Below are 14,659 nucleotides of genomic sequence, written 5' to 3'. Positions count from 1 at the left end.
CGTAGATAAAAATGGATGTAGCTAGTGTGAGTAAAGTCTAGTTAGTTCAGCCTAGAGCTGACTGTTTTACCATCAGCGTCTTGATGTTAAACCTGACAACTTTGATCTAACAAGAAGCCTCCTCACACACACACCAGCAGACCCTCGTCTTATGTGTCCTCCTGTGTCTCCAGCAACAAACAAAGTTACTGACTACTCTATAATGAGAACTGTCAATTGTTCCCTTTCAGTTTAAGGCAGAGCCAGCCAACCAGGAGCAGTCTAACATTTGGCATTTTTCCACCTCGGTCACTGCTGAGGTCAAAAATGAGAAATAACCTGATAACCTTCATCTCAGTTCAAAGATGTGACGGGGAGAGGGATCTAAGCTGAGGGGAAATGCCCTTTTGCACCACTAGATGGTGCTCATGACTTTGTCTTTTGTTGCAAATGGGGTTGTGAGGTGCTGTAATACATGCGATACAGTTTATTCCAGTCACATCACCTGGATGGACCCCTGCATTAATCCCTGGTCACTCAGTACTTGCCCGTGGCTCTTCAAAGTCTCCTTTATGGTGGCACAGAATTTACAGCGACTCAGTGTTTCGACCCGAAGCTCAGATTTCCATAGAAGGCCTTATATAAAAATAGTTATGGGTTAGACAATAACAAGCAGCTGGGCAGTACAATGAGACATCACTCACATAGCAGTAAGCAAGTTGGAGGTTTCAGTGCTCCAAACACGCCAATTAAACTGCAAAGACAGTCTATCTGTGGTCTACACCACAGGTCCAGGTAAACACTGGACTTACTGTATGCCAATGCTGAAGAGGCATACAGTTCATCACCTCTCCCTCCACTGGGCAAATCTGACCACAACCTGGTGCACCTTGTCCCTGTGTATGAGCCCTTAGTGCGCAGGGTGCCACCAGCCACCCGCACAGTGCAGAGATGGTCAGAGGAGAGCGAGGAGGCTCTTAAGGACTGTTTTGAGTCGACTGTGTGGGAGGTGATCTGTGACGACCATGGAGAGGACATCGACAGCCTTACTTCATGCATTACTGACTATATTAATTTCTGTGTGGATAACACTGTACCTACCAGGACTGTACGGTGTTTCTCCAACAACAAACCTTGGATTACCCCAGAAATTAAAGCTGTCCTCAAGCAGAAGAGGAGGGCCTTCAAATCCAAAGACAAAGAGGAGTTGAAAAGGGTGCAGAGAGAGTTGAGGGGACTGATAAGGAATGGGAAGGAGAGCTACAGGCAGAAGATGGAGAACCAGCTTCAACAAAACAACGTTGGTGAAGTCTGGAGAGGCCTCAGAACCATCTCAGGCCACAAACAGCAGAACTCTCTGCCTGGGAGGGATGTGAGATGGGCAAATGAACTGAATCATTTCTTCAACAGATTTGACTCAGCCATGAGGCAGTCTGCAACATCGGCTGCAGACTCACCCACCCCCACTGCTGCTGCTCCACCTCAGACACTTCACACCTCCTCTATTCACCCTGCTCACTCCCCCCCACCCCCAACAACAGCATCCAATACACACTCAACACAAGGCTCCAGCCTGTCTCTCTCAACCACCCAGGTTGCGGACCAACTGTGTGGGGTGATGGAGCACCTCTTCAACCTGAGCCTGAGGTTGGGAAGAGTCCCACAGCTCTGGAAAACCTCCTGTGTTGTACCAGTGCCAAAGACTTCACGCCCCAAGGACCTCAACAGCTACAGGCCGGTGGCTCTGACATCCCACCTGATGAAGACCCTGGAGCGGTTGGTCCTGGCTCAGCTTCGGCGCCTAATAAGCTCATCACTGGACCCACTTCAGTTTGCCTACCAGCCTGGCATTGGAGCGGATGATGCCGTCATTCACCTCCTACATCGTTCCCTCGCTCACCTGGAGACCGCTGGAAGCACTGTGAGAATCATGTTCTTTGATTTCTCCAGTGCCTTCAACACCATTCTTCCCTCGGTTCTAAAGGACAAGCTGGTGAACTCTGGAGTGGACCATCACCTCACTACCTGGATCCTGGACTACCTCACCGACCGACCACAGTATGTGAGGACTCAGGGCTGTGTGTCGGACAGGGTCGTCTGCAGTACGGGGGCCCCACAGGGAACGGTTCTGGCTCCGTTCCTCTTCACCATCTACACTGCAGACTTCTCCCACAATTCCACCCAGTGCTTCCTGCAGAAGTTCTCTGATGACTCTGCAATAGTCGGCCTCATCACTGATGGGGACGACAAGGAGTACAGAGGTCTGACCCAAGACTTTGTGGACTGGTGCCAGCTGAACTACCTCCAGATCAACGCCAGTAAAACCAAGGAACTGGTGGTAGACTTCCGCAGGCACAAGCATTCTCCACTGCAACCACTGAACATCCAAGGTATGGACATTGAGGCTGTGGACAGCTACAGGTACCTTGGTGTTCATCTGAACAATAGACTGGACTGGACTCATAACTCAGACGCCCTCTACAGGAAAGGGCAGAGCAGGCTGTACCTGCTGCGGAGACTCAGGTCGTTTGGAGTGGAGGGCCCACTCCTGAAGACCTTCTATGACTCTGTGGTGGCTTCTGCTATCTTTTATGGTGTGGTCTGCTGGGGCGGCAGCATCTCTGCTGGGGACAGGAAGAGACTGAACAGGGTGATCCGAAGGGCCAGCTCTGTTCTAGGATGCCCTCTGGACCCAGTGGAGGTGGTGAGTGACAGGAGAACGGCGGCTAAGCTGTCATCCCTGTTGGACAACGTCTCCCACCCCATGCAGCAGACTGTGACAGCACTGAGCAGCTCCTTCAGTGGGAGACTGCGGCACCCACGGTGTGGGACGGAGAGATTTCGCAGGTCTTTCCTCCCCACTGCTGTCAGACTCCACAACAAAGACTTTAACTGAACAAACACACACATCCACACATGTGCAATAACACTAAGTGCAATAATCTTTTCTGGCATTGTTGTATTTTTACTCAGTTGTATATAGCATTCGTATTCTATTTTTATCTTATTGTATATTTTTATTCTATTTTATTCTACTGTATATAGTATATTATTTTATTCTATTCTGTACAGCTGTGTACTGTATTTATTCTTATTGTATTCTAATTTTTGCCTCATAACTTTTGCACTGTCCACTTCCTGCTGTGACAAAACAAATTTCCCACGTGTGGGACTAATAAAGGTTATCTTATCTTATCTTATCTTATCTTATAAAATGTAGTGAAATATACACACACTACACACACACCACAATAATTTACATCTTTGTAATGCATACATGTAGAGACTGATACGGGCTGGGAACCAGGTCCTTGCTGTTATACTTCTGCCTGAAGTCCACTTCCTGGGCACATGCATAATTGGTGCATTGAAATATAAATTCTCCATGGATCCTTGCACTCACCGTCAGATGATGTATGTTACTGGAAACCAGCCATACCTGCTGGACTTGCAGTCGTGGAAAATATATAATAAAAGTCACATCGCAGCACACGTCCAAGTTTCTTTGCATGTTTCTACATTCTTCCAGTCTGCTGGCTGCACTAATGTCAAACATCACATCAGAGAAATAATATGATGCTGATGACTGTGATGTTACAGACTGGTAATATGAAGTTATTTAGTATTAGACTTCAGTGTCTTGCTTTTTTTCTTCACCATTTTTTTGTTTTTTTCACTTCCAGAAGGATAACTGCTCTTCATTTTTATTGACTGGCATCCGTCACTGGGTTAGTTTGAACAGAATCATAAATATCAGTTGCAATATGAGTGGGGGGATTCGGGTGGAGTCGGGTGGGGCCCCATTAAAGAGGTCAGGCGTCTTTGATTGTTATGGCAAACTTTGCACAAATCATTGCTCCAGTTTAAAGCTTGCCAGCTCTCGGGGGCCTCCGTACTGGCCTGGGGCTCCGAGGAGCCGATGGTGGCAAGTAGCACCTCTGCTCCAACCTCGAGTCGTTAAACTGGACTGGACCAGTGTGTGTGTGCTGATCTGACTAATATCCAGAGTTGGTAAAAGTACAGACATTCTGTACTCAAGCAGAAGTACAAATACTACTATTAAAAAATATTACTGTAAAAGTTGAAGTACAGAATCAACTTCTTTACTCCAGTAAAAGTAAAAACGTACAGGCTCTGAAAAGCTCTTTGGAGGATGTTTCTGTTTCTGTGCAAAGCTAACTGAACCTTGTGCTATATTAGCATAATATTAAAATAATATCAGTAGATGTTAATACAAACTTTATTAAACTCTAAATATTCTCATCTTGAATCTGAAAAAAAGAAGTGAATAGAAAGCAGCTCTATTTTCTTATGCCTACATTATAGTTGGGGACTGTAAACAGGGAAATGTGCACCGTCAGAGGTTAAAGTGGGGGAAACTAAACTAAACTAAACTGGTTGTAATGGTTCAGTGTGGGGAAAAGAATCAAACTCACATTCATTTCCAGTAGATTTTCTTAGTGTACAGGCTGTGATCAGCGGAGCTGCTAACACACCTGGATTCAACCAGATGTTTCCTGCACTGACTCTACACTGTTTATGCCGCCTTTACGTTAGACTGGATGAAGTTGGTGTGAAGGTGGAATTCAGTGAATGAATCTGTGCTACACTGTGAGCTAACTGTGACCACGAAACACAGCCACTGTGCAGCAGTCACTGTTCTTTACTTTAAACCAATCACAGTGCAGCAAACTAACCTGTTTATCCTGCACTGACCTGTGAGTGACAGCAGTTAGTCTGCCCGTCGTTCTCATCTTTCTCCATCTCTGAGTGAAGCTAGCGCTCTTTCTTTTCTCTCCCTGTGAAATCCAGCAGCTGCACTTTAGCTGCAACACACTGTGAGACAAACAGCACACAGTTTGTGTGTTTGCTGATGTTTGTTGAGTTGTACTTCATTACCCACCACCTAAGGTAATATCAGAGCTGAAACTTTATCGAAAATGAAGCACAAACCTCACCATCACAGACGTTTGTGCTTCATTTTCAGTGAGTGACTGTTCAGAGTCAGTGGTGTCGTCACAGCTGCTACAGCCGTCCGTCTGCGGTAGCTCTCAGAACTTATTACCAATATATCAGGAAACATTGATTCAAACCAACAAAGTGTGGCTCAGTACTCAACAGAAACAAACTCTCACTTTGCTGATAAACTAATGATGACAGATACCATTTTTCAGCTTTAATATTCCATAACATAGTACTGACTCAACCAAGAGGATTTCAGTGACTTGGAACGTGGCATAGCTGTTAATGCCAAACACAGTGAGTGTTTCAGTACTGCGAACATCCTCGAGGAAATCTTACAACATGCTGGCATTTCTGTAGTAGTGTAACTAAGTGTAACTAATAAAGTGGCTGGTTAAGGCGTAATTATCAAATTAAAAAGGACATGGACTCAGATTTTTAGATGTATCATCAGTGTGCTCAGGTGGATTCAAAATGCTTTGAATGTCCTTCGTGTGAAGAACTTGGCTTACATCTTACAAGGGCAGACTTTTTTAATGGCATGGTTCTGAATGAGTGCGACTGCATTAGCAGACGTATAGCATTACACGCAGACATTCTGAGCTCTATATGCACACCTCCCGTGTTTCAACATTCTGGCAGACTTAGCCTGAGAGAATCACGCACAGCTGGTATCACTGTGGCATGAAACGATGGGTTCCAGGGGATGCCTAAGGGAGGGGGGATTTAAAATAAAACAAGACGCATAGGAGGAGCAACCAAAAAGCTACAAGACAAAGTTTACAAAGTTTGAAATGAGAGGAATGCAGCACGTTTCGGTATGCAACTTTATTCATTAATCATGACAAATGTGCTTCGTCTGATATTATGATACCTCTTGGCTCCTCATGAGATCCTGTCACACCATTGGTCCTTTTTTCCCCAGCCATGAATAATCTATTATTCTATTAATCTAGAATTAATTAATTAATTATCATCTATTACTTTAATCCCTGCTGCTGCCACTGTTGCTGCACATATTACCTTTTAAGTCTTTTCAGACATTGTTAGACAGTTTGGCTGGTTGCTGTTATAGGTCTCCTCGAGCATGAGTGTTAAACCCCAAGAACACAGACACACTCTATAGGAATAAATCTGCAATAAACTCCTGCTGATGTTTCAACAGTCATGTGTGAAGCTCTTCTACGCTATCATTTGCTGGGGAAGCAGCACTAAGAAGATGGACCCAACGCAGCGGGTCCAAAAAGAATACAAATCTAATTAATCTGCATTGTAACACAAAACATACCAAATGTTTTAATTGAGGCATTTTACGATCATGAAAATATTTTGCAGTTGGTGGCAATTAGTGGCGCAACGGATCAAAAATCTCACGGTTCGGACCAATTTTCAGCAAAAAAAGAAAAACGAAAAAAATTGAACATTTACTTATTAAAGTATTTTTTGCCTGTTAAAAACATTCAATTCAAGACTCAATTATTAAAAAGAAAATTATGGTACAATATAGGGCAGTACAGTCTTTGTATCTACCACTCAATTCAATTCAATTTTATTTACACAGCGCCAAATCACAACAACAGTCGCCTCAAGGCGCTTTATAATGTAAGGCAGACCCTACAATAATACACACCGCTCATTATATTGCACTCCGCTACAATGAGCGGTCACGGTCACGTAGCTTTCCGTTGCCCATTTGTAGTAGTTGGGCAATAGTGATGGGTCGTTCGCGAACAAAATGGCTCTTAGAGCCGGGTCTTTGACGTGTACGACACGAGCCGGCTCCTTATCGCGAGCCGTCACGTGAGTTTTTTTTTTCCTTTCTCTGACCCTTTTTCCCGCTTCAGTCCACACGAGCCTTGTGCTTTACGCTGGGCAGAGGGGGGAGGGGCGGTAGTTACACTCAGTAGCACAGGAACAGAGCGGGAGGGAGAGAGAGAGAGAGCAGGGACAACAACGTCACATTAGAAAGGTATAGTAATCATCTACAACTATTTTCAGTTGCAGATGATAAAGGATTCAGAAAGTTTATTCATGCAGGTTCATATGACAGAGAATATGCATCTTTTTTTTGTTTTATATTTTAATTTATATTTAATTGTGTTGTGATTTGCTGTGTTTTGTGTTGTTTCACGTTAAATTTGTAAAAGGAAAAAGCTAAAAATTTTAATAATTAAAAGTTGAAATGTGACTAGTTGGTTTTTGTATTATATGATTTATTTTATGTGGAGTGAATAAATAAAAGTATATTTACGGTGGCCCCTACAGACAAAGCACATACAAACTTCAAATCACATAAAAACTCAAAACGTACAAAAGACAACAGAAGTGCTCCAGGATGCTAGGGGGCAGTGTTGAGCTTTTGTTACCTCGTGGCTACACAAGCCAGCAAGTACCAACGACCGGATTTGGTGTGTGGTAGTAACAGGTAAATGAACATATTTTTTAAAATTATTTGAATATATATGAGTGCCTGTGTATAAATACACAAACAATACACACATGCTTTCAATTGTGTAATTTTGTTAGGATGCCTGGGTCGTTGACCCAGGGTTGTTGAGTTTATTATTTATTATTTCCAGTCTTTGGTTTCTTTGAGTTCTATGTAACCAACTTTAAGGTATAAAGGTGAATTACAGCGCAATAATTACTTGGGCTCGTAATAAGACCCTGGCCAGAATCAGAAGACACCAAATTCGTATGGAGCCAAAGTATTGAGCAGCAATAATGACCTGGACACAATGTTAACTTTTGAGTAGCCACTCTTGTATTGTTACAAAGTATAACTGATATTTGTCCAATTTGTACAGATAAAGTATAAAATAAAATAAATAGTGTGCACACTCAACAAAATAAAAGTACTCGTTGGGGCCCTTTAAGAATTTAGAGTTAAGCTGGCGATAGCCAACTTCAAAGGTCCTTGTGAATGTAACTGGAATGTATGAGTGTGTGGTGTGTATCTTCTTTGGGGTAGATCGTCCTCAAAGTGGTTGGCTCGCCATCTATCACAACCAGAATATCGTCCTGGTCCTTGGACTTTTCCGTCCTCTCCAAAAAACCTGACCTATAATCCAGGTCATAAAATGTACATTCTAATCAGTCTGTTTCAGATGCATTGTTTAAGGTTAAAATACAAAATCAAAATATTGCATCACCTCATATTCATTGCATCAACATCTTAAATCTTATCAAATCTCACAGTTCTGTTGTACAACATTCAATTTTCAAGCATATCAAATATGAGAACTAAACATCTAAGTTGCTCAAATATTTCTCTATTCATGTAAACATTAATTAAACAATACTTATGGTAAGTAACCATTGACACTCAAAATACAATACACCATAACAAATTCAGAACTATGTGCAAATAAGCAACAAAATATACATATGAGTTCAGTTCAGAGGCATTAAAGCAGTGTGCTTAATTTCTCCATGCTATAGGCCTATTCGTGAGAGAGAAATGCACTAAAAATTACCCTCTAGATTACTTTAACCTCACAGTGAACTGACAAAATTTAGCTTTAGAGCAGCTAAGAACATGTTGCTCACCGTTGCTCTGTTTCACAAAAGCCCAACACACACTGGCGTTGGAATTGCAGCAGCTCTCCGGATGAAAAGTGAGTGGTTAGCCTGTGAGACACCGAGCTAGCATTAGCATGATCGCGACGGTAAGTCTCTACAAGTTTTTTTTCCATCAGAACAACACTCGTCTTACCGACGTTGCCTCTCTCCTTCATCCAGCCACTCGACTCCGGACTTCCAGCAGGTAAGTAGGCTGGCTTTCCTTCCTCTCAATCCTGAGTTTTCCTCTCTTTTGTCCGTGGATTTCTCGGTTTGAGTAGCAGATGCCTCCACTCCTCTTGCTGAGATAAGAAAAACCCGGGACACCATGCACCTCCACCTCACTTCCTGGCTGACAGGGTCAATGCGGCCTGGGTAGGCTCTGATTGGTTGCTGAGCTAGGTGCCCTCACGTGGGGTGAACTGAGAGGTGCATTCAATGGTCATAGGAAATACGACGCTTGTTGATGTGGACAGTTAATATAAAGAGAATAAGTATGATATTTTTCATCTGGGCTACATCTGTCTTATGGTTTATGTCTCTGTCTTCTCTAGTTGCTCTGTCTCCCCTGTCAGCTGTATCCCCTTGTCTAGTTGGCGTCTCTGTGTATCCTTAGTTGCTATATCCCCGTGTCCAGTCAGTGTCGGTGTCTGCCCTGGTCCCACGTCTCTGTTCCCTCTTTTGTAGTGCCTGCATGTGAGTCTGTGTCTTTTGTTCAGTCTGTGTTATGGGTTTCCTGTTTTACTTTGAAAGTCCATGTCTGATGTTAATGTGTCTGGTTTTGCTTCCCCTTGTCTCGTTAGGCCTGATTTGCCCCAGCTGTGTTTCCCTCCTGTTACTGTTGAGAAATCAGTTTTACCCCGGTTCTTTTATTAGTCGAAACTTCCAGAGACGGCACTGGAACTCAGTAGTCATTTCACAAAACCTTTATTCATCTTTATTCATCTTCATCTAAGCATGCACTTCTAGAAGGGAAGACGAGGCCGGTGTCCCTCTCCAAATCTTCACCCCTTTGTTAGTTACAGCCAGCTTTATAGAGGTGATCCCATCATAAAACCCCCTACGGTGTGCTGCAAACTCTGTGTCTGTGTCTATGTGAGTGCTCGTGTGTGCCTGTGTATGCATACCTGTGTGTATGTGTGAGTGCACATGAGTGAATATGCGTGTGGATGTGTGTGCGTGACAGTTAAAACACTGTGGGTGTAGGTGACTCCCTAGAGGTCATAAAACCCCTCTCCCTTCCAGACCACAGTTATCCAGTTACAAATGTTGAGACCCCCACCCCAAACATCCTCTGGGGAATTTCCACTCAGTGGGGGAGGTCTACAATCTACTCCTACAATCAACCTTTATTATAGTGAGGGCAGTGTCAGTGTCTCTACAACAGTTCTACATTATATTTTAACACATTTCTAAACTCTAAATCAGCTAAATATTCTACATTACCCATTCCCTGATTGCTTCCTCTGTGTATTTGAGCCCTGTGTTTCTCTGTGTCTGTGTTGTGATCTACCGTTTACCTAGCTGTGTGTTCTGTCAGTCCTCCGGTTTAAGTAGTTTGATTTTTATCAGTTATGTTATATTTTGAGTTTTACATTAAAGCTGTTTTGAGTTCACGACTGTCTCCGGAGTCTGCACCTTGGGTCCTATTCCTGTCTGCACACAGCCACTCATAACAAATTTAAGTGATCTAGTAGCTCTGCTTTGGAAGTTCAGTTCATGCTAGAAATGTGTTTTGGAGTTTGTACGTGTTTTGTCTCTAGGGGCCACCGCATATATTTATATATAAACATATATAAATAAAACCACTTTTTTTTACATTAGTAATTCCTTTTGTGCATAATTTTGTATTATTGTTAATAATAAATTAATTAAAGCAACAAAACAACCCGAAGAGCCAGGTTGGAGGCTCTTTTTAGTGAGCCGAACCGAAAGAGCCGGATCTCTAAAAAGAGCCGGAAATCCCATCACTATTGGGCAACAAAGATGCCTGGGACAGTTCAGCCACAACTTAAATCTTTTCCTGCTTGTCACTACCCGATCCGTACCGGAAACCCGATCGGTACCCCGCATGCGCAAATCTTACGTCACTTCCTCTCTTTGCCAACATTGCGACATTCAATATATTTGAATGATACGGTTAGCGCCCAGTTAGCTCCTAGCATTTCTCAACAGCTCTGCCTTCTTTTCGACTGCCCGGGACATTTAAACAATGGATAATCCGTATACAAAGAAATTCATGCTTTTCTCCTCAACAGAGAGTGTCTCCCGATTGAGCAACAGCGCCGTAAAATAAGAAGAATGGCGCCTAATTACAGAGTTAATAATGCAGACTTTGTAATATCTCACGTGTAGATTCATCAGCCAGATGAAGTGTTTACTGACAATTGACAGTGATAGCGCACATCATCATCACTATTCCAACAATCCTCTCCTCACAGACGAGCATAAACACACTCGACTATCGCTAAATCAAATTTAACACACGTTTGTAATGACGCTAATTCAGTTTATAATAGGGTTTATTCGCTCGGTCAGCAGGTGGCGGTATCCTCGTACACTGGGGAGTAAACTGCCATTAAACGAACAGAAGAAGAAGAAAACATCTGCACATGCGCGGTACGGATCGGGTATGTCACTACCCGATCCGTACCGGAAACCCGATCGGTACCCCGCATGCACGAAAGGTTTCTACTTCCGGTCGTAGTGTTTTACGATAGTTACAGCCCAGAGTATCTGTTAAGATGTTAAGAATAACAAGTATATCTTAAAATGTTTGCAATAATGAAGCATTTCAGTACAATGTAGACAAAAATGAAAAATAAAAAGATAGTTACGGATCAGGACTCCCCGATCCTTACTGCGCATGTGTAAAGTCTGACCGTACAAATCGGGTCTACCCGATCCGTACTGCGCATGTGCAGATGTTTTCTTCTTCTTCTGTTCGTTTAATGGCAGTGTACTCCCCAGTGTACGAGGATACCGCCACCTGCTGACCGAGCGAATAAACCCTATTATAAACTGAATTAGCGTCATTACAAACGTGTGTTAAATCTGATTTAGCGATAGTCGAGTGTGTTTATGCTCGTCTGTGAGGAGAGGATTGTTGGAATAGTGATAATGATGTGCGCTATCACTGTCAATTGTCAGTAAACACTTCATCTGGCTGATGAATCTACACGTGAGATATTACAAAGTCTGCATTATTAACTCTGTAATTAGGCGCCATTCTTCTTATTTTACGGCGCTGTTGCTCAATCGGGGGACACTCTCTGTTGAGGAGAAAAGCATGAATTTCTTTGTATACGGATTATCCATTGTTTAAATGTCCCGGGCAGTCGAAAAGAAGGCAGAGCTGTTGAGAAATGCTAGGAGCTAACTGGGCGCTAACCGTATCATTCAAATATATTGAATGTCGCAAAGAGAGGAAGTGACGTAAGATTTGCGCATGCGGGGTACCAATCGGGTTTCCGGTACGGATCGGGTAGTGACAGGGTAGACACGATTTGTACGGTCAGACTTTACACATGCGCAGTAAGGATCGGAGAGTCCTGATCCGTAACTTTCTTTTTATTTTTCGTTTTTGTCTACATTGTACTGAAATGCTTCATTATTGCAAACATTTTAAGATATACTTGTTATTCTTAACATCTTAACAGATACTCTGACCGGAAGTAGAAACCTTTCGCGCATTCGGGGTACCGATCGGGTTTCCGGTACGGATCGGGTAGTGACAGACACTGCTCGTACATGCTTGGAACGATCTTGCCACTAAAGTGGACTCGAACGGGAGCACGTTCATCATAGTTCAATCCAGTGGCGGAGGGGGGGGGGGGTATGGCTTACTGGGCTTAAGCCCGGGTTGTTTTGTCAGAAGCCCGGGGTCTTTTGGAGTGTAATTTTTTCATAGTTAGATACCTGGCTGACAACTGTATAAAACAAAAACTACACACAATATTCGAAGCACATAGTGCACACTGTGGGAATTTACGACTGTGCGTGAATCCCCCCTGATATTGGTATGATCCGAGCTCAGGCACTAAGCAACTGAGCGAGGGGGCGGGGCAGCTGCTGCCTGTGAGTGCGCTGTTAGAGAAACGGAGCCAGGCAGACAGAGGAGAACTGAAGTTCGACCAGGTAGCAAAGCAAATCATTCGTACCGTACAAATAATGTAAATATGACGGTGTATCACGAAAGATTGATATATTACCTTACTTGCTCTTTGAGTTAATCAACAAATGGCGAAATGAAAAGCTGAACAACAACAATGCTGTTTCTTTAGAGAGTCTTAGCTTACACGTGTGTTTATTTCATATTTTCAGTTGTTACCCTCCATGACTAAATAAATCGGTTTCAGTAACGCACTGATATACAAGAATGGACATAAGGAGCTTCTTTCAAAGAAAAAACTCTGGTAGTATTTTATATATTATGCTTTGTATGTTGTTCAGTATATTTCTATGCAAAACAAGAGGAACTTCAATACACAGCAGGATATTCACAGTTTAAACCAGATATTTACACTTTATGGAAAACACAAGAACATTGTTTTACTGTACAACATCAATTTAGAGTAAACTTGTTTTGTTTTGGATAAATAAATATTGAAATATCTTTTGAATTAGTTAAATGTCAGAATAAAGAGAGACAGAGCTTCTATTTTTATCACTTTGATCAAATTTAGGAGTACATGTACACTAAGTTTATTGTTAATTAATAAGAAAACTGCAGACGATTCCATTCTGAGCTGAAGAAGCTTCTGATTGGTTAGTAGAGTCCATGTGAGTAAACTGGTGGCACAGCTGTGGATGCATATAAGGCAAAACACAGAGGCTGTTTCTGTGACATGGGAACATCAGGAGATGTCAACCAAAACACCAGGAACAGAACTGTGGAGCTCCATAAGTGTGGCTCAGTTTGAATACAATTTGGTGCCGTTTACAATTAAGAGGGGGAGAGAGAGGAACAGGGAGAGAGGAAGAGAGAGGAGCAGAGAGGGAGAGAGAGGGAGGAACAGAGAGGGAGAGAGAGAGGAACAGAGAGAGGAGAGAGAGAGGAGCAGAGAGGGAGAGAGAGGAGCGGAGAGAGAGAGGAGCAGAGAGAGAGAGAGGAAGAGAGAGAGAGGAACAGAGAGGGAGGAAGAGAGAGAGAGGAACAGAGAGGGAGAGAGAGAGGAACAGAGAGAGAGGAAGAGAGAGAGAGAGGAAGAGAGAGAGAGGAGCAGAGAGAGAGAGAGAGGAACAGAGAGAGAGGAAGAGAGAGAGAGAGGAAGAGAGAGAGAGGAGCAGAGAGGGAGAGAGAGGAACAGAGAGGGAGAGAGAGAGGAACAGAGAGGGAGAGAGAGAGGAACAGAGAGAGAGAGGAAGAGAGAGAGAGGAGCAGAGAGGGAGAGAGAGAGGAACAGAGAGAGAGAGGAACAGAGAGAGAGGAAGAGAGAGAGAGAGGAACAGAGAGAGAGGAAGAGAGAGAGAGAGGAAGAGAGAGAGAGGAGCAGAGAGGGAGAGAGAGAGGAACAGAGAGGGAGAGAGGAGCAGAGAGGGAGAGAGAGGAACAGAGAGGGAGAGAGAGAGAGAAGAGAGAGAGGAACAGAGAGGGAGGAACAGAGAGAGAGGACGAGAGAGGGAGAGAGAGGAGCAGAGAGGGAGAGAGAGGAAGAGAGAGAGAGGAACAAAGAGAGAGGAACAGAGAGGGAGGAACAGAGAGAGAGGGAGGAGCAGAGAGGGAGGAAGAGAGAGAGAGGGAGGAGCAGAGAGGGAGATAGTGAATTGGGGTCTACTCCTCGTGTCTTGATGCAGCCTGACTTTGTTCTTTCTTGCTGCTTAATTAAAAAACTAGTCTAAGGTGTGCTGCACATGTGATATATATGTTTCCTTATATGAAGTCACTCTTTTTTGAACAAAACTCAAAACAGAGCCTATAAATCTTTCACTCATTTTCATTTTCATTACCCTTCATTAGAGTCATGGGAACAAATTATAACATTAAATTGATGGTACAATTTTACAGTAACGTTGTGGCATATGGTGACTTAGAGAAAGGCAAGCAGAGGCGATGCTGATGTCTTCACCTTCCTCGCTGTAGAACTGTGAACTATTATTACTTTTACGGTTATTATAAAAGGCTTTACCCTTACCTCACAATAATGAGTGATGGAGG

The 14,659-nt window shown here is 43.3% G+C and overlaps 1 long non-coding RNA gene across 1 annotated transcript; it reads right to left on the bottom strand.

Moving 5' to 3' along the window:
• Positions 1–5,743: 5,743 nt before the first annotated feature.
• Positions 5,744–9,015, bottom strand: LOC146653359 (uncharacterized). Its single transcript, XR_014907338.1, has 3 exons — positions 8,657–9,015; positions 8,491–8,571; positions 5,744–8,002 (listed from the first exon to the last, which is right to left on the bottom strand). It is a non-coding gene; the product is annotated as an uncharacterized LOC146653359 (long non-coding RNA).
• Between the last annotated feature and the right edge of the window lie 5,644 nt (positions 9,016–14,659).

This window comes from Rhamphochromis longiceps, linkage group LG14 (genome assembly GCF_057381845.1).
Source record: "Rhamphochromis longiceps isolate RC_006_pf linkage group LG14, R_longiceps_female_GT1.1, whole genome shotgun sequence".
Lineage (NCBI taxonomy): Eukaryota > Metazoa > Chordata > Actinopteri > Cichliformes > Cichlidae > Rhamphochromis > Rhamphochromis longiceps.
This window is presented reverse-complemented; position numbering and strand designations above follow the sequence as displayed.